The sequence below is a fragment of the Cetorhinus maximus genome, unplaced genomic scaffold (assembly GCF_964194155.1).
Source record: "Cetorhinus maximus unplaced genomic scaffold, sCetMax3.hap1.1 HAP1_SCAFFOLD_215, whole genome shotgun sequence".
NCBI lineage: Eukaryota > Metazoa > Chordata > Chondrichthyes > Lamniformes > Cetorhinidae > Cetorhinus > Cetorhinus maximus.
This window is the reverse complement of record NW_027596187.1, coordinates 552,407-571,970: the sequence shown is the minus strand read 5'-3', so window position 1 is coordinate 571,970 and position 19,564 is coordinate 552,407. Positions and strand designations below refer to the sequence as shown.

Sequence of the window (19,564 nt, the reverse complement as noted above, 5' to 3'; positions counted from 1 at the left end):
AAAAGGTTGCACAGGCTAGGCTTGTATCGGCTGGAGTTTAGAAGAGTAAGAGGTGACTTGATTGAAACATATAAGCTCCTGAGGGGGTCTTGACAGGGTGGATGTGGAGAGGACGTTTCTTCTTCTGGGAGAATCCAGAACTAGGAGTCACTGTTTAAAAATAGGGGGTCCCCCATTTAGAACAGAGTTGAGGTGAAATGTTTTCTCTCTGAGGGTGGTGAGTCTTTGGAACTCTCTTCCTGAAAAGGCGGCGGAAGCAGAGTCTTTGAATATTTTTAAGCAGAAGTGGATAGATTCTTGGTAAGCAACGGGGTGATAAGCTAGCAGAGGTAGGCAGGAGTTTACTATCAGATCATCCATGATCTTATTAAATGGCGGAGCAGGCTCGAGGTGCTGAATGGCCTACTCCTGCTCCTTGTTCATATATGATTCATAATTGATTCATGTGTATCCCCAGATATCCCTGTTACTTTGGTTTTCATTCATTCATGGGATGGCAAGGCCAGTATTTAATGGCCACCCCCAATTGCCCTGGAGAAGGCGATAGTGAGCCATTCTCTTGAACTGCTGCAGTCCATGTGGTGCAGGATTACTCCCAGCGCAGTAAGGGAGGGAGTTGCAGGATTTGAGCCAGCGACAGGCCACATACTTCTAAGTCAGGAGGGTGTGTGACTTGAAGGGGAGCTTGCGGGTGACAGTTTGTCCAAGCATCTTCTGTCCTTGTCCTGCTAGCTAGCAGCCAGTCTGGGAATTGCTATCAACAAAATCCTCGCTATGTTGCTGCCATGCATCCTATGATTGACCGGATGAGTGCAGCTCGAACAACACTCAAGCAGCTCGCCACCACCCAGGACAAAGCAGCCCGCTTGATTGGCACCCCTTCCATCGAACCATATAAAAGTTACAGCACAGAAGGAGGCCATTCGGCCCATCTTGTCCATGCCAGCCCGAGGACACCCAGGTGCGCTTTCTAATCCCACCTTCCTGCACCCAGCCCATAGCCCTGCAGCTTACTGCACTTTAGGTGCAGATCCAGGTACTTTTTAAAAGAGTTTAAAGTTTCTGCCTCTACCACCAACTTGGGCAGCGAATTCCACAAACATTCACTCCCTCCACCACCAATGCACAGTAGCAGCAGCGTGTGTACCATCTGCAGGAATCACTGCAGGAACTCACCAAGGCTCCTTCCAAACCCACGACTGCTACTACCTAGAAGGACAAGGGCAACAGACACATGGGAACATCACCAGCTGGAAGTTCCCCTCCAAGCCGCTCATCATCCTGACTTGGAAATATATCGGCCATTCCTTCACTGTCGCTGGGTCAAATTTCTGGAACTTCCTTCCTAACAGCACTGTGGGTGTACCTACACCACATGGACAGCAGCGGTTTGTTGTGAAAGTTTAATAATTTTCATATTATTTTTCTGGTTTATTGTGGAGCGGTTTAAGGTTGAGTACAGTTGGGTCTGACTGTGTCATTTAATTGTATTTGGAGTCAGGTAAACAGCAAGTTTGGAATTATCAAAAGATGCTTTTTGTAGAGATGTGCTTGAAATGCTGATGAGTAAATATAGATGCTGGCTTAACATCTTAGCTATGAAGAGAATTTGCATTTTTAGATAAGTGAAGGGATTTCAAAGGGGTGTTAGTCTGTTTACAACTAGTTAGATAAGCAAGGCTAAGGAGTGCATTTATTTTTCCCAAAGGTAACTGACAATATTGGCAACATGAAGGCTTTTATACTGAGAAAGATACAGTTTCAAAGACATATGGAACAATAGAATTTAAATATTAAAGAGAGAAAAACATATCTAAAGGAGAATGAAAGGCTATGTGAGGAGAGGGCTATGTAAAATCCAACAGGAGTGTGTGAAATAGCCTTCAAGAAGCTTCCAGTCATTTGTGCATAAGTCTGCTGTGTCCAGTAACTGAAGTCGGAGATTTGGAATTCCACTGTCGAGTGGGTGCTGTGGTAACTTGCTGGTTTTCTTTTAAATCTAAAATTTATTTTGGACTGTTGCCTTAAAGTGGGTGTGTAACTGGGGGGTTAATTAGGAATTTTGGGAGTTGTTATAGTAACAAGTAATTGTAGTCTTATGTATGTGCTTAAAATCTTTTACTTTGTTAATAAATATTTTAATTTAACTTTTAAAATCTCTAAAGGTTTTGGTGGACTCTTCACTTCTGAATTCAGTGCCCACATCTTCTCGTAAAAAATACAGATTGCAAGACCTTTGTGATGGGGTGACCAAGTTTCCTTTGAGGATTTGGTCCGCCTGGCGCTAAGCATCTGCCACCTCAGAACAAATTCAAGAAGGCAGCTCCGGACCACCTTCTCAAGGGCAATTAGGGACGGGCAATAAATGCTGGCCTAGCCAGCAACGCCCATATCCCATAAACGAAAAAAGGATGAAACTCCGGGAGCCTCTGGCTTTGGAGGGAGGGGATGTGGTCACGGGCCGGTGAAGAGCCATGGAGGGGACGACGGATAAGCATGTAGGAATCAGATTGGGTGGTATCAGTCATCCCGGACATTACTGAGCTGTGTGAACATGTTCCCAGTTCAGCTGGTCCTAGGACTGGCCTGGGCTGGAAGATCTTCCACCCTGCAGTGACTCCGGCTCGTGTTAACGGTGAGGGGAGGTTAGTGAGGCCATTAGTGCAGGCCTCTGCTTCAAAGCCAATCTCTGAGCAGGACTACAGTGCCTCCAGGTTACAGCCCGCCCGCATTCAGCACTGCATGGGCAGAGGTGCTGTGAACCAATGAGCCACTTCCCTCTCCTACTTCAGCTGGTGATTAAAGAACCCACAGTCCCTGATGAAGGACATTCCCTTGGCGTAATGACCATTTTTACTCTCTCTGGACTCACATCATTCCTCCCTCTCCCCTTCACTCATGCTGCAAAATTAAAGGGGATGGGGGATAATGGGCCTGGAAACAAGAGAAGCCAAGGGGCTCATGATTTCTTACCTGGACCCCGGAGAGAGAGTCCAGCATGCGAGATGGGTTGGCCCACCATCCAAGCTACATCTTGCCGCTTGTTTGAAAGTTCTGGCGTTGAGGCATTCTGCCAAACGATTTGGACAGGATGCCCCATCTCCTATTCCCGCAGGGCCTCAGGGAAGTTACGTGTGGACCACTACCGAATGGACTTGTGGTCAAAGGTGTCTTTCTGCATAAACTTCTCCACAAGGGACAGGTCCAACTGAATGGAGTGTTCTGTGACAACGTGACCAGACCCATCCTTTGCAACGCCGGAGACTGATAGAACCTCAGCACTCTGGGATACTTGGTGTTTGCGTACCGAGGGTCTAGGCACAGCTTGATGCAGCCACACACAAAATTGGCCATCAGGGTGAGGGCAACGTTGGGCAGGGGTTTTTTCACACTTTGTCTAGAGACTTGTACATCACATCTGATCTCAAGACAAAGTGGAAGATGGCTCGGGTGACTGCTCTGGCACAGGGTCAGGATATGGGCCAGACCCGCAACACATACAGCAATACCAAGAGTGTCTCACACCTGATGACGACACACCCAGCTTCTGTTTTGCCATGACTATTTGCTCCTTCCGGCTTTTGGTACCCGGCCCCTCTGAACCACATCCCCAGTACTTTCAGGCAGTCTGACCTCACGGGTGAAGGGGACAAAGAGATCAGTCGGCCCAGTTCCCAAAGAACATGACCTCGTTCTTACCACAATTCATGTCAGCTCCTGAGGCCAGTTTAAACTGATCGCAGAGGTTCATCAGTCTGTGCACTGCCAGTGAATCTGAGCAGAAGACAGCGATGTTGTCCATGTACAGGGAGGCTTTGACCTGAATCCCTCCACTTCCCAAGGCTATCACTTCTCTGCAGTCCATCCTGCTGATGGTCAAGTCCCGAAGTCTCTTTACCATTTTACCAGGTCATCTTGTATTGCCTCTCATTCTCCCTACCAAACCGCATAGTTTCACAACATCTCTGCGTTAGATTTCTTTTGTCACGTGTCTGCCACATTCACCAGTGTCCATATCATCCTGCATTTTTTAAAATCAATTACTAATTTGTAATAGTGTTGGAGCCTGGTGTAAACGATAATTTAAAAGACAGCATTGAAAAAGTGGCAACAATTCTGAATCGCGTTTAAACCGGTTGCTAATTGTGTTAGTTCTGTTCATTAAAAATTAGCCTTACAAACTGTCAGGAACGAGGTGTCAGCTGTGGCTCAGTTCATAGCACCCTCGCCTTTGAATCAGAAGGTTGTGGGTTCATGTCCCACTCCTGGAAACCAAGAACTGTGAATGTACTCGAAAGAGTTACAATCTGTGACTGTTGATAACTCGAAAGAGTTACAAACTGTCAGGTGAGCCTGGTAACGTCTATTGTCTACTGGTTGCCCACATACTCACGATTTAACTTTAAGTCATGATCTTATAGTCAGGAAGTAGCTGATAGTGTGTGACTTGTTGACTGTCATCTGCAACGAAGAGATTATAGAGATTAAGGAGCATCGGATCAGGTGGAGGCCATTCAGCCCCTCAAGTCTGTTCTGCCATTTAATTAGATCTCCAGTTACCCACCTTGGTTCTGTATCCCTCACTTAACAGGAATGTGTCAATCTCGGTTCTGAAATTTTCAATTAGCCTTGAGCCTTTCCAGGTTTTTGGGGAGAGAGCTGAAGATTTCCACATCCTTTGTGTGACTGGGGCGCCTCCTGATAATACTCCGCAACTCTCTGGCTCTCATGTTAAGATTCTCCCCTTTGTTCAGAACTTCCTCCACCAGGAAAATAGCTTCTCTCCAGGAACCCAATCAACTCCCTGAATCACCTCGAAAACCCTGATTGGGCCGTCACTAAACATCTCGACTCAAGTGAATTCGAGCTTCAACTCTGCAACTTGTCTTCATAATTGAACCTGATTAGACGAAGGTATCATTGTAACAGGAGTTTCCTGGTCAGCCATACTGCAGAAGGGAACAACAAGTCAGTGCAGTATTTCGCCAACTATCATCATGGACCAATCCAAAGGTCACCAACGCCCTCATACAGCATGGGACCTCAAGGAGGAGGAGGATTATTCTGACAATCTGCCCCTGACCTGGATCCAAGGCCCAGCCCCTCCCCTGAGACACCACCCGCTCCCCAGGCCACATTCTGTCTCCCCTCAGACCCTGTCCCTTCCTGTACACAAAGCAACTCTCCCCTCACCCTGTCCCCAGACCTCCTCACTCACCCTGTCCCCTGTCCCCAGACCCCACCCTGCCCCTGTCCCTAGACCACACCCTGTCCCCTGTCCCCAGACCCCACCCTGTCCCCTGACCCCAGATCCCACCCTGTCCCCTGACCCCACCCTGTCCCCAGACCCCACCCTGTCACCTGTCCCCAGACCCCACCTTGCCCCCTGTCCCCAGACCCCACCCTGTCCGCTGTCCCCAGACCCCACCCTGTCCCCAGACCCCACCCTGTCCCCTGTCCCCAGATCCCACCCTGTCCCCTGACCCCACCCTGTCCCCAGACCCCACCCTGTCCCCAGACCCCCCCCCGTCCCAGGTCCCCAGACCCCCCCTGTCCCCAGGCCCCACCCTGTCCCCTGTCCCCAGACCCGCCCCTGTCGCCTGTCCCCAGACCTCCCCCTGTCCCCAGACCCCACGCTGTCCCCTGTCCCCAGACCCCACCCTGTCCCCAGTCCCCAGACCCCACCCTGTCCCAGGTCCCCAGACCCCCCCTGTCCCCAGGCCCCACCCTGTCCCCAGTCCCCAGACCCCACCCTGTCCCCTGTCCCCAGACCCCACCCTGTCCCCAGACACCCCCCTGTCCCAGGTCCACAGACCCCCCCTGTCCCCAGGCCCCACCCTGTCCCCAGACCCGCCCCTGTCGCCTGTCCCCAGACCTCCCCCTGTCCCCAGACCCCACCCTGTCCCCTGTCCCCAGACCCCACACTGTCCCCTGTCCCCAGACCCCACACTGTCCCCTGTCCCCACCCTGTCCCCTGTCCCCAGACCCCACACTGTCCCCAGTCCCCACCCTGTCCCCTGTCCCCACCCTGTCCCCAGTCCCCACCCTGTCCCCAGACCCCACCCTGTCCCCTGTCCCCTGTCCCCAGTCCCCACCCTGTCCCCAGTCCCCACCCTGTCCCCAGTCCCCACCCTGTCCCCTGGCCCCAGTCCCCACCCTGTCCCCTGTCCCCAGTCCCCACCCTGTCCCCAGTCCCCACCCGGTCCCCTGTCCCCAGACCCCACCCTGTCCCCTGACCCCACCCTGTCCCCAGTCCCCACCCTGTCCCCTGTCCCCAGTCCCCACCCTGTCCCCTGTCCCCAGTCCCCACCCTGTCCCCTGTCCCCAGTCCCCACCCTGTCCCCTGTCCCCAGTCCCCACCCTGTCCCCTGTCCCCAGTCCCCACCCTGTCCCCAGTCCCCACCCGGTCCCCTGTCCCCAGACCCCACCCTGTCCCCTGACCCCACCCTGTCCCCAGTCCCCACCCTGTCCCCAGACCCCACCCTGTCCCCTGACCCCACCCTGTCCCCAGTCCCCACCCTGTCCCCTGACCCCACCCTGTCCCCAGTCCCCAGTCCCCACCCTGTCCCCTGTCCCCAGACCCCACCCTGTCCCCTGACCCCACCCTGTCCCCAGTCCCCACCCTGTCCCCTGACCCCACCCTGTCCCCAGTCCCCACCCTGTCCCCTGACCCCACCCTGTCCCCAGTCCCCACCCTGTCCCCTGTCCCCACCCTGTCCCCTGACCCCACCCTGTCCCCTGTCCCCAGTCTCCACCCTGTCCCCTGTCCCCAGACCCCACCCTGTCCCCTGACCCCACCCTGTCCCCAGTCCCCACCCTGTCCCCAGTCCCCACCCTGTCCCCAGTCCCCACCCTGTCCCCTGACCCCACCCTGTCCCCTGTCCCCAGTCCCCACCCTGTCCCCAGTCCCCACCCTGTCCCCTGTCCCCAGACCCCACCCTGTCCCCTGTCCCCAGACCCCACCCTGTCCCCAGACCCCACCTTGTCCCCAGACCCCACCCTGTCCCTTGTCCCCAGTCCCCACCCTGTCCCCTGTCCCCAGTCCCCACCCTGTCCCCAGTCCCCAACCTGTCCCCTGTCCCCACCCTGTCCCCTGTCCACAGACCCCACACTGTCCCCTGTCCCCAGACCCCACCCTGTCCCCAGTTCCCACCCGGTCCCCTGTCCCCAGACCCCAGACCCCACACTGTCCCCTGACCCCACCCTGTCCCCTGTCCCCTGTCCCCAGACCCCACACTGTCCCCTGTCCCCACCCTGTCCCCTGTCCCCACCCTGTCCCCTGTCCCCACCCTGTCCCCTGTCGCCTGTCCCCAGTCCCCACCCTGTCCCCTGTCCCCAGTCCCCACCCTGTCCCCAGTCCCCACCCGGTCCCCTGACCCCAGAACCCACCCGGTCCCCTGACCCCAGAACCCACCCTGTCCCCTGACCCCACCCTGTCCCCAGTCCCCACCCTGTCCCCAGTCCCCACCCTGTCCCCTGTCCCCACCCTGTCCCCTGACCCCAGACCCCACCCTGTCCCCAGTCCCCACCCTGTCCCCAGTCCCCACCCTGTCCCCAGTCCCCACCCTGTCCCCTGTCCCCAGTCCCCACCCTTTCCCCTGTCCCCACCCTTTCCCCTGTCCCCACCCTGTCCCCTGTCCCCACCCTGTCCCCTGTCCCCACCCTGTCCCCTGACCCCAGACCCCACCCTGTCCCCTGACCCCAGACCCCACCCTGTCCCCTGTCCCCAACCTGTCCCCTGTCCCCACCCTGTCCCCTGACCCCAGACCCCACCCTGTCCCCTGACCCCAGACCCCACCCTGTCCCCTGACCCCAGACCCCACACTGTCCCCAGACACAGCCCAGATTCCGCCCCTCGCAGTCGGAAAACCCAGCACGCTCTATGACCCGACCCCGCCCCCTCCCTGTTAGCAAGCCCGGACCCGCCCTGTCTGAAGGCCCCGCCCCCTCTTTATCCGTGGCCCCGCACTCTCCCTGACAGCTGGGCCCGCCCCCTCAAGGCACCGACGCCACGCCCCCTCCTTTTGAGGAAGTGCCGCGCCCTGACATTAACCCTGGCTCCGCCCCATCCTTGTCTAATGTCGGAGCACGTTCCATTTCCGCATGGCCACGCCCCTTTGTGCGGGCCCCGCCCCCGAGGCCTGCCGTCACCCACCCCCTGAGCACTGGCCCCGCCCACCGTTTGACGGAATTGGACATGGCGCGCGTGCGCAGTTCCGCCCCCAAAGCTGACGGTCAGGATTCAGGCCTGAGGCCTGGCACTTGGCATTTGGTCTGTGGTCGGGGTCCAGTTCCCGGTCTGGGCCCTGGCCCCGTCTCCGTCCACTGCTGCCGGCCGGACGCTTCAGAAAATGGCAGAGAGAGGGTGTGAGTTCTGAACCATAACATTCAGAGAGTTTTCATTGGATTAGCGCCGGAATAGATCAGGAAACCAGTGAGAGAGAGAGAGAGAGTCAGTAACTATAGAAACACAGGGTGAGAGAGTCAGTAACTATATTAACACGGGGGATATATCAGTGTGAGAGAGTCAGTAACTATATAAACACAGGGTGAGAGAGTCAGTAACTATATTAACACAGGGTGAGAGAGTCAGTAACTACAGAAACACAGGGTGAGAGAGTCAGTAACTATATTAACACAGGGGATATATCAGTGTGAGAGAGTCAGTAACTATATTAACACAGGGGATATATCAGTGTGAGAGAGTCAGTAACTATATTAACACAGGGGATATATCAGTGTGAGAGAGTCAGTAACTATATCTGTTTATATTGTGTATATAAAGATAGGGGATATATCAGTGTGAGAGAGTCAGTAACTATATCTGTTTATATTGTGTATATAAAGATAGGGGATATATCAGTGTGAGAGAGTCAGTAACTATATCTGTTTATATTGTGTATATAAAGATAGGGGATATATCAGTGTGAGAGAGTCAGTAACTATATCTGTTTATATTGTGTATATAAAGATAGGGGATATATCAGTGTGAGAGAGTCAGTAACTATATCTGTTTATATTGTGTAAATAAAGATAGGGGATATATCAGTGTGAGAGAGTCAGTAACTATATCTGTTTATATTGTGTATATAAAGATAGGGGATATATCAGTGTGAGAGAGTCAGTAACTATATCTGTTTATATTGTGTATATAAAGACAGGGGATATATCAGTGTGAGAGAGTCAGTAACTATATCTGTTTATATTGTGTACATAAAGATAGGGGATATATCAGTGTGAGAGAGTCAGTAACTATATCTGTTTATATTGTGTACATAAAGATAGGGGATATATCAGAGAGAGAGTCAGTAACTATATCTGTTTATATTGTGTATATAAAGATAGGGGATATATCAGTGTGAGAGAGTCAGTAACTATATCTGTTTATATTGTGTACATAAAGATAGGGGATATATCAGTGTGAGAGAGTCATTAACTGTATCTGTTTATATTGTGTATATAAAGATAGGGGATATATCAGTGTGAGAGAGTCAGTAACTATATCTGTTTATATTGTGTACATAAAGATAGGGGATATATCAGTGTGAGAGAGTCAGTAACTATATCTGTTTATATTGTGTTCATAAAGATAGGGGATATATCAGTGTGAGAGAGTCAGTAACTATACCTGTTCATATTGTGTTCATAAAGATAGGGGATATATCAGTGTGAGAGAGTCAGTAACTATACACAGATAGGGGATATATCAGTGTGAGAGAGTCAGTAACTATATCTGTTTATTTTGTGTTCATAAAGATAGGGGATATATCAGTGTGAGAGTCAGTAACTATACCTGTTCATATTGTGTTCATAAAGATAGGGAATATATCAGTGTGTGAGAGTCAGTAACTATATCTGTTTATATTGTGTACATAAAGATAGGGGATATATCAGTGTGAGAGAGTCAGTAACTATATCTGTTTATATTGTGTTCATAAAGACAGGGGATATATCAGTGTGAGAGAGTCAGTATCTATATCTGATTATATTGTGTTCATAAAGATAGGGGATATGTCAGCGTGAGAGAGTCAGTAACTATATCTGTTTATATTGTGTAAAAAAGATAGGGGATATATCAGTGTGAGAGAGTCAGTAACTATATCCGTTTATATTGTGTATATAAAGATAGGGGATATATCAGTGTGAGAGAGTCAGTAACTATATCTGTTTATATTATGTATATAAAGATAGTGGATATATCAGTGTGAGAGAGTCAGTAACTATATCTGTTTATATTGTGTATATAAAGATAGGGGATATATCAGTGTGAGAGAGTCAGTAACTATATCTGTTTATATTGTGTATATAAAGATAGGGGATATATCAGTGTGAGAGAGTCAGTAACTATATCTGTTTATATTGTGTATATAAAGATAGGGGATATATCAGTGTGAGAGAGTCAGTAACTATATCTGTTTATATTGTGTATATAAAGATAGGGGATATATCAGTGTGAGAGTCAGTAACTATATCTGTTTATATTGTGTATATAAAGATAGGGGATATATCAGTGTGAGAGAGTCAGTAACTATATCTGTTTATTTTGTGTTCATAAAGACAGCGGATATATCAGTGTGAGAGAGTCAGTAACTATATCTGTTTATATTGTGTATATAAAGATAGGGGATATATCAGTGTGAGAGAGTCAGTAACTATATCTGTTTATATTGTGTACATAAAGATAGGGGATATATCAGTGTGAGAGAGTCAGTAACTATATCTGTTTATATTGTGTATATAAAGATAGGGGATATATCAGTGTGAGAGAGTCAGTAACTATACCTGTTCATATTGTGTTCATAAAGATAGGTGATATATCAGTGTGAGAGTCAGTAACTATACCTGTTCATATTGTGTTCATAAAGATAAGGGATATATCAGTGTGAGAGAGTCAGTAACTATATCTGTTCATATTGTGTTCATAAAGATAGGGGATATATCAGTGTGAGAGTCAGTAACTATACCTGTTCATATTGTGTATATAAAGATAGGGGATATATCAGTGTTAGAGAGTCAGTAACTATACCTGTTCATATTGTGTATATAAAGATAGGGGATATATCAGTGTGAGAGTGTCAGTAACTATATCTGTTTATATTGTGTTCATAAAGATAGGGGATATATCAGTGTGAGAGAGTCAGTAACTATATCTGTTTATATTGTGTATATAAAGATAGAGGATATATCAGTGAGAGAGAGTCAGTAACTATATCTGTTTATATTGTGTTCATAAAGATAGGGGATATATCAGTGAGAGAGAGTCAGTAACTATATCTGTTTATATTGTGTACATAAAGATAGGGGATATATCAGAGAGAGAGTCAGTTACTATATCTGTTTATATTGTGTACATAACGATAGGGGATATATCAGTGTGAGAGAGTCAGTATCTATATCTGTTTATATTGTGTTCATAAAGATAGGGGATATATCAGTGACAGAGAGTCAGTAACTATATCTGTTTATATTGTGTTCATAAAGATAGGGGATATATCAGTGTGAGAGAGTCAGTAACTATATCTGTTTATATTGTGTACATAAAGATAGGGGATATATCAGTGTGAGAGAGTCAGTAACTATACACAGATAGGGGATATATCAGTGTGAGAGAGTCAGTAACTATATCTGTTTATATTGTGTATATAAAGAAAGGGGATATATCAGTGTGCGGGAGTCAGTAACTATACCTGTTCATATTGTGTTCATAAAGTTAGGGGATATATCAGTGTGTGAGAGTCAGTAACTATATCTGTTTATATTGTGTACATAAAGATAGGGGAAATATCAGTGTGAGAGAGTCAGTAACTATATCTGTTTATATTGTGTTCATAAAGACAAGGGATATATCAGTGTGAGAGAGTCGGTATCAATATCTGTTTATATTGTGTTCATAAAGATAGGGGATATATCAGTGTGAGAGAGTCAGTAACTATATCTGTTTATATTGTGTACATAAGGATAGGGGATAGATCAGTGTGAGAGAGTCAGTAACTATATCTGTTTATATTGTGTATATAAAGATAGGGGATATATCAGTGTGAGAGAGTCAGTAACTATACCTGTTCATATTGTGTTCATAAAGATAGGTGATATATCAGTGTGAGAGTCAGTAACTATACCTGTTCATATTGTGTATATAAAGATAGGGGATATATCAGTGTTAGAGAGTCAGTAACTATACCTGTTCATATTGTGTATATAAAGATGGGGGATATATCAGTGTGAGAGTGTCAGTAACTATATCTGTTTATATTGTGTTCATAAAGAAAGGGGATATATCAGTGTGAGAGAGTCAGTAACTATATCTGTTTATATTGTGTATATAAAGATAGAGGATATATCAGTGAGAGAGAGTCAGTAACTATATCTGTTTATATTGTGTTCATAAAGATAGGGGATATATCAGTGAGAGAGAGTCAGTAACTATATCTGTTTATATTGTGTTCATAAAGATAGGGGATATATCAGTGTGAGAGAGTCAGTAACTATATCTGTTTATATTGTGTACTTAAAGATAGGGTATATATCAGTGTGAGAGAGTCAGTAACTATACACAGATAGGGGATATATCAGTGTGAGAGAGTCAGTAACTATATCTGTTTATATTGTGTACATAAAGATAGGGGATATATCAGAGAGAGAGTCAGTTACTATATCTGTTTATATTGTGTACATAAAGAAAGGGGATATATCAGTGTGAGAGAGTCAGTATCTATATCTGTTTATATTGTGTTCATAAAGATAGGGGATATATCAGTGAGAGAGAGTCAGTAACTATATCTGTTTATATTGTGTTCATAAAGATAGGGGATATATCAGTGTGAGATAGTCAGTAACTATATCTGTTTATATTGTGTACATAAAGATAGGGGATATATCAGTGTGAGAGAGTCAGTAACTATACACAGATAGGGGATATATCAGTGTGAGAGAGTCAGTAACTATATCTGTTTATATTGTGTATATAAAGATAGGGGATATATCAGTGTGAGAGAGTCAGTAACTATACCTGTTCATATTGTGTTCATAAAGATAGGGGATATATCAGTGTGTGAGAGTCAGTAACTATATCTGTTTATATTGTGTACATAAAGATGGGGGAAATATCAGTGTGAGAGAGTCAGTAACTATATCTGTTTATATTGTGTTCATAAAGACAGGGGATACATCAGTGTGAGAGAGTCAGTATCTATATCTGTTTATATTGTGTTCATAAAGATAGGGGATATATCAGTGTGAGAGAGTCAGTAACTATACCTGTTCATATTGTGTTCATAAAGATAGGGGATATATCTGTGTGAGAGTCAGTAACTATACCTGTTCATATTGTGTTCATAAAGATAAGGGATATATCAGTGTGAGAGAGTCAGTAACTATATCTGTTCATATTGTGTTCATAAAGATAGGGGATATATCAGTGTGAGAGTCAGTAACTATACCTGTTCATATTGTGTATATAAAGATAGGGGATATATCAGTGTTACAGAGTCAGTAACTATACCTGTTCATATTGTGTATATAAAGATAGGGGATATATCAGTGTGAGAGTGTCAGTAACTATATCTGTTTATATTGTGTTCATAAAGATAGGGGATATATCAGTGTGAGAGAGTCAGTAACTATATCTGTTTATATTGTGTTCATAAAGATAGGGGATATATCAGTGAGAGAGAGTCAGTAACTATATCTGTTTATATTGTGTATGTAAAGATAGGGGATATATCAGTGTGAGAGAGTCAGTAACTATATCTGTTTATATTGTGTACTTAAAGATAGGGGATATATCAGTGTGAGAGAGTCAGTAACTATACACAGATAGGGGATATATCAGTGTGAGAGAGTCAGTAACTATATCTGTTTATATTGTGTACATAAAGATAGGCGATATATCAGAGAGAGAGTCAGTTACTATATCTGTTTATATTGTGTACATATAGATAGGGGATATATCAGTGTGAGAGAGTCAGTATCTATATCTGTTTATATTGTGTTCATAAAGATAGGGGATATATCAGTGAGAGAGAGTCAGTAACTATATCTGTTTATATTGTGTTCATAAAGATAGGGGATATATCAGTGTGAGAGAGTCAGTAACTATATCTGTTTATATTGTGTACATAAAGATGGGGGATATATCTGTGTGAGAGAGTCAGTAACTATACACAGATAGGGGATATATCAGTGTGAGAGAGTCAGTAACTATATCTGTTTATATTGTGTTCATAAAGATAGGGGATATATCAGAGAGAGAGTCAGTTACTATATCTGTTTATATTGTGTACATAAAGATAGGGGACATATCAGCGTGAGAGAGTCAGTAACTATATCTGTTTATATTGTGTTCATAAAGATAGGGGATATATCAGTGTGAGAGAGTCAGTAACTATATAAACACAGGGAATATATCAGTGTGAGAGAGTTAGTAACTATATAAACACAGGGAATATATCAGTGTGAGAGAGTCAGTAACTATATAAAGACAGGGAATACATCAGTGTGAGAGTCAGTAACTATATAAACCCAGGGGATACATCAGTGTGAGAGAGTCAGTAACTATATAAACACAGGGGATACATCAGTGTGAGAGAGTCAGTAACTATATCTGTTTATATTGTGTTCATAAAGATAGGGGATATATCAGTGTGAGAGAGTCAGTAACTATATCTGTTTATATTGTGTTCATAAAGATAGGGGATATATCAGTGTGAGAGATTCAGTAACTGTATAAACACAGGGAATATATCAGTGTGAGAGAGTCAGTAACTATATAAACACAGGGGATACATCAGTGTGAGAGAGTCAGTAACTATATAAACACAGGGGATACATCAGTGTGAGAGAATCAGTAACTATATAAACACAGGGGACACATCAGTGTGAGAGAGTCAGTAACTATATCTGTTTATATTGTGTTCATAAAGACAGGGGATATATCAGTGTGAGAGAGTCAGTTACTATATCTGCTTATATTGTGTATATAAAGATAGGGGATATATCAGTGTGAGAGAGTCAGTAACTATATCTGTTTATATTGTGTATATAAAGATAGGGGATATATCAGTGTGAGAGAGTCAGTAACTATATCTGTTTATATTGTGTACATAAAGACAGGGGATATATCAGTGTGAGAGAGTCAGTAACTATATCTGTTTATATTGTGTACATAAAGATAGGGGATATATCAGTTTGAGAGAGTCAGTAACTATATCTGTTTATATTGTGTATATAAAGATAGGGGATATATCAGTGTGAGAGAGTCAGTAACTATATCTGTTTATATTGTGTACATAAAGACAGGGGATATATCAGTGTGAGAGAGTCAGTAACTATATCTGTTTATATTGTGTTCATAAAGACAGGGGATATATCAGTGTGAGAGAGTCAGTAACTATATCTGTTTATATTGTGTATATAAAGATAGGTGATATATCAGTGTGAGAGAGTCAGTAACTATATCTGTTTATATTGTGTATATAAAGATAGGTGATATATCAGTGTGAGAGAGTCAGTAACTATATCTGTTTATATTTTGTATATAAAGATAGATGATATATCAGTGTGAGAGAGTCAGTAACTATATCTGTTTATATTGTGTATATAAAGATAGGTGATATATCAGTGTGAGAGAGTCAGTAACTATACCTGTTCATATTGTGTTCATACAGAAAGGGGATATATCAGTGTGAGAGAGTCAGTAACTATACCTGTTCATATTGTGTTCATAACGATAGGGGATATATCAGTGTGAGAGAGTCAGTAACTATATCTGTTCATATTGTGTTCATAAAGATAGGGGATATATCAGTGTGAGAGTCAGTAACTATACCCTTTCATATTGTGTATATAAAGATAGGGGATATATCAGTGTTAGAGAGTCAGTAACTATACCTGTTCATATTGTGTATATAAAGATAGGGGATATATCAGTGTGAGAGTGTCAGTAACTATATCTGTTTATATTGTGTTCATAAAGATAGGGGATATATCAGTGTGAGAGAGTCAGTAACTATATCTGTTTATATTGTGTATATAAAGATAGATGATATATCAGTGAGAGAGAGTCAGTAACTATATCTGTTTATATTGTGTTCATAAAGATAGGGGATATATCAGTGAGAGAGAGTCAGTAACTATATCTGTTTATATTGTGTTCATAAAGATAGGGGATATATCAGTGTGAGAGAGTCAGTAACTATATCTGTTTATATTGTGTACATAAAGATAGGGGATATATCAGTGTGAGAGAGTCAGTAACTATACACAGATTGGGGATATATCAGTGTGAGAGAGTCAGTAACTATATCTGTTTATATTGTGTACATAAAGATAGGGGATATATCAGAGAGAGAGTCAGTTACTATATCTGTTTATATTGTGTACATAAAGATAGGGGATATATCACTGTGAGAGAGTCAGTAACTATATAAACACAGGGAATATATCAGTGTGAGAGAGTCAGTAACTATATAAACGCAGGGGATACATCAGTGTGAGAGAGTCAGTAACTATATAAAGACAGGGGATACATCAGTGTGAGAGAGTCAGTTACTATATAAACACAGGGTATACATCAGTGTGAGAGAGTCCGTAACTATATCTGTTTATATTGTGTTCATAAAGATAGGGGATATATCAGTGTGAGAGAATCAGTAACTATGTCTGTTTATATTGTGTTCATAAAGATAGGGGATATATCAGTGTGAGAGAGTCAGTAACTGTATAAACACAGGGAATATATCAGTGTGAGAGAGTCAGTAACTATATAAACACAGGGAATAGACCAGTGTGAGAGAGTCAGTAACTATATAAACACAGGGGATACATCAGTGTGAGAGAGTCAGTAACTATATAAAGACAGGGGATATATCAGTGTGAGAGAATCAGTAACTATATCTGTTTATATTGTGTATATAAAGATAGGGGATATATCAGTGTGAGAGAGTCAGTAACAATATGTGTTTACATTGTGTATATAAAGATAGGGGATATATCAGTGTGAGAGAGTCAGTAACTATATCTGTTTATATTGTGTATATAAAGATAGGGGATATATCAGTGTGAGGGAGTCAGTAACTATATCTGTTTATATTGTGTACATAAAGACAGGGGATATATCAGTGTGAGAGAGTCAGTAACTATATCTGTTTATATTGTGTTCATAAAGATAGGGGATATATCAGTGTGAGAGAGTCAGTAACTATATCTGTTTATATTGTGTATATAAAGATAGGGGATATATCAGTGTGAGAGAGTCAGTAACTATATCTGTTTATATTGTGTACATAAAGACAGGGGACATATCAGTGTGAGAGAGTCAGTAACTATATCTGTTTATATTGTGTTCATAAAGACAGGGGATATATCAGTGTGAGACAGTCAGTAACTATATCTGTTTATATTGTGTATATAAAGATAGGTGATATATCAGTGTGAGAGAGTCAGTAACTATATCTGTTTATATTGTGTATATAAAGATAGGTGATATATCAGTGTGAGAGAGTCAGTAACTATATCTGTTTATATTGTGTATATAAAGATAGGTGATATATCAGTGTGAGAGAGTCAGTAACTATATCTGTTTATATTGTGTATATAAAGATAGGTGATATATCAGTGTGAGAGAGTCAGTAACTATACCTGTTCATATTGTGTTCATAAAGATAGGGGATATATCAGTGTGAGAGAGTCAGTAACTATACCTGTTCATATTGTGTTCATAAAGATAGGGGATATATCAGTGTGAGAGTCAGTAACTATACCTGTTCATATTGTGTTCATAAAGATAAGGGATATATCAGTGTGAGAGAGTCAGTAACTATGTCTGCTCATATTGTGTTCATAAAGATAGGGGATATATCAGTGTGAGAGTCAGTAACTATGTAACTATACCTGTTCATATTGTGTATATAAAGATAGGGGATATATCAGTGTTAGAGAGTCAGTAACTATACCTGTTCATATTGTGTATATAAAGATAGGGGATTTATCAGTGTGAGAGAGTCAGTAACTATATCTGTTTATATTGTGTATATAAAGACAGGGGATATATCAGTGTGAGAGAGTCAGTAACTATATCTGTTTATATTGTGTATATAAAGATAGGGGATATATCAGTGTGAGAGAGTCAGTAACTATATCTGTTTATATTGTCTATATAAAGATAGGGGATATATCAGTGTGAGAGAGTCAGTTACTATATCTGTTTATATTGTGTATATAAAGATAGGGGATATATCAGTGTGAGAGAGTCAGTAACTATATCTGTTTATATTGTGTATATAAAGATAGGGGATATATCAGTGTGAGAGAGTCAGTAACTATATCTGTTTATATTGTGTTCATAAAGACAGGGGATATATCAGTGTGAGAGAGTCAGTAACTGTATCTGTTTATATTGTGTATATAAAGATAGGGGATATATCAGTGTGAGAGAGTCAGAAACTATACCTGTTCATATTGTGTTCATAAAGATAGGGGATATATCAGTGTGAGAGTCAGTAACCATACCTGTTCATATTGTGTTCATAAAGATAAGGGATATATCAGTGTGAGAGAGTCAGTAACTATATCTGTTCATATTGTGTTCATAAAGATAGGGGATATATCAGTGTGAGAGTCAGTAACTATACCTGTTCATATTGTGTATATAAAGATAGGGTTAGAGAGTCAGTAACTATACCTGTTCATATTGTGTATATAATGATAGGGGATATATCAGTGTGAGAGTGTCAGTAACTATATCTGTTTATATTGTGTTCATAAAGATAGGGGATATATCAGTGTGAGAGAGTCAGTAACTGTATCTGTTTATATTGTGTATATAAAGATAGAGGATATATCAGTGAGAGAGAGTCAGTAACTATATCTGTTTATATTGTGTTCATAAAGATAGGGGATATATCAGTGTGAGACAGTCAGTAACTATATCTGTTTATATTGTGTACTTAAAGATAGGGTATATATCAGTGTGAGAGAGTCAGTAACTATACACAGATAGGGGATATATCAGTGTGAGAGAGTCAGTAACTATATCTGTTTATATTGTGTACATAAAGATAGGGGATATATCAGAGAGAGAGTCAGTTACTATATCTGTTTATATTGTGTACATAAAGATAGGGGATATATCAGTGTGAGAGAGTCAGTATCTATATCTGGTTATATTGTGTTCATAAAGATAGGGGATATATCAGTGAGAGATTGTCAGTACCTATATCTGTTTATATTGTGTTCATAAAGATAGTGGATATATCAGTGTCAGAGAGTCAGTAACTATATCTGTTTATATTGTGTACATAAAGATAGGGGATATATCAGTGTGAGAGAGTCAGTAACTATATAAACACAGGGAATATGTCAGTGTGAGAGAGCCAGTAACTATATAAACACAGGGAATATATCAGTGTGAGAGAGTCAGTAACTATATAAACACAGGGAATATATCAGTGTGAGAGAGTCAGTAACTATATAAACACAGGGGATACATCAGTGTGAGAGAGTCAGTATATATATAAACACACGGGATACATCAGTGTGAGAGAGTCTGCATCTATATCTGTTTATA

General features: G+C 43.0%; 1 protein-coding gene across 2 annotated transcripts in view; it reads left to right on the top strand.

Moving 5' to 3' along the window:
• The first annotated feature begins 8,298 nt into the window (after nt 1–8,298).
• Nucleotides 8,299–19,564, top strand: part of LOC144673049 (uncharacterized) — a 71,094-nt gene continuing 59,828 nt past the window's right edge. For both annotated transcript variants that reach the window (XR_013574245.1, XM_078535048.1), the window contains exon 1: nt 8,299–8,365. The gene's annotated coding sequence lies outside the window, so the exon portion shown is untranslated. The remainder of the gene's footprint in view (nt 8,366–19,564) is intronic.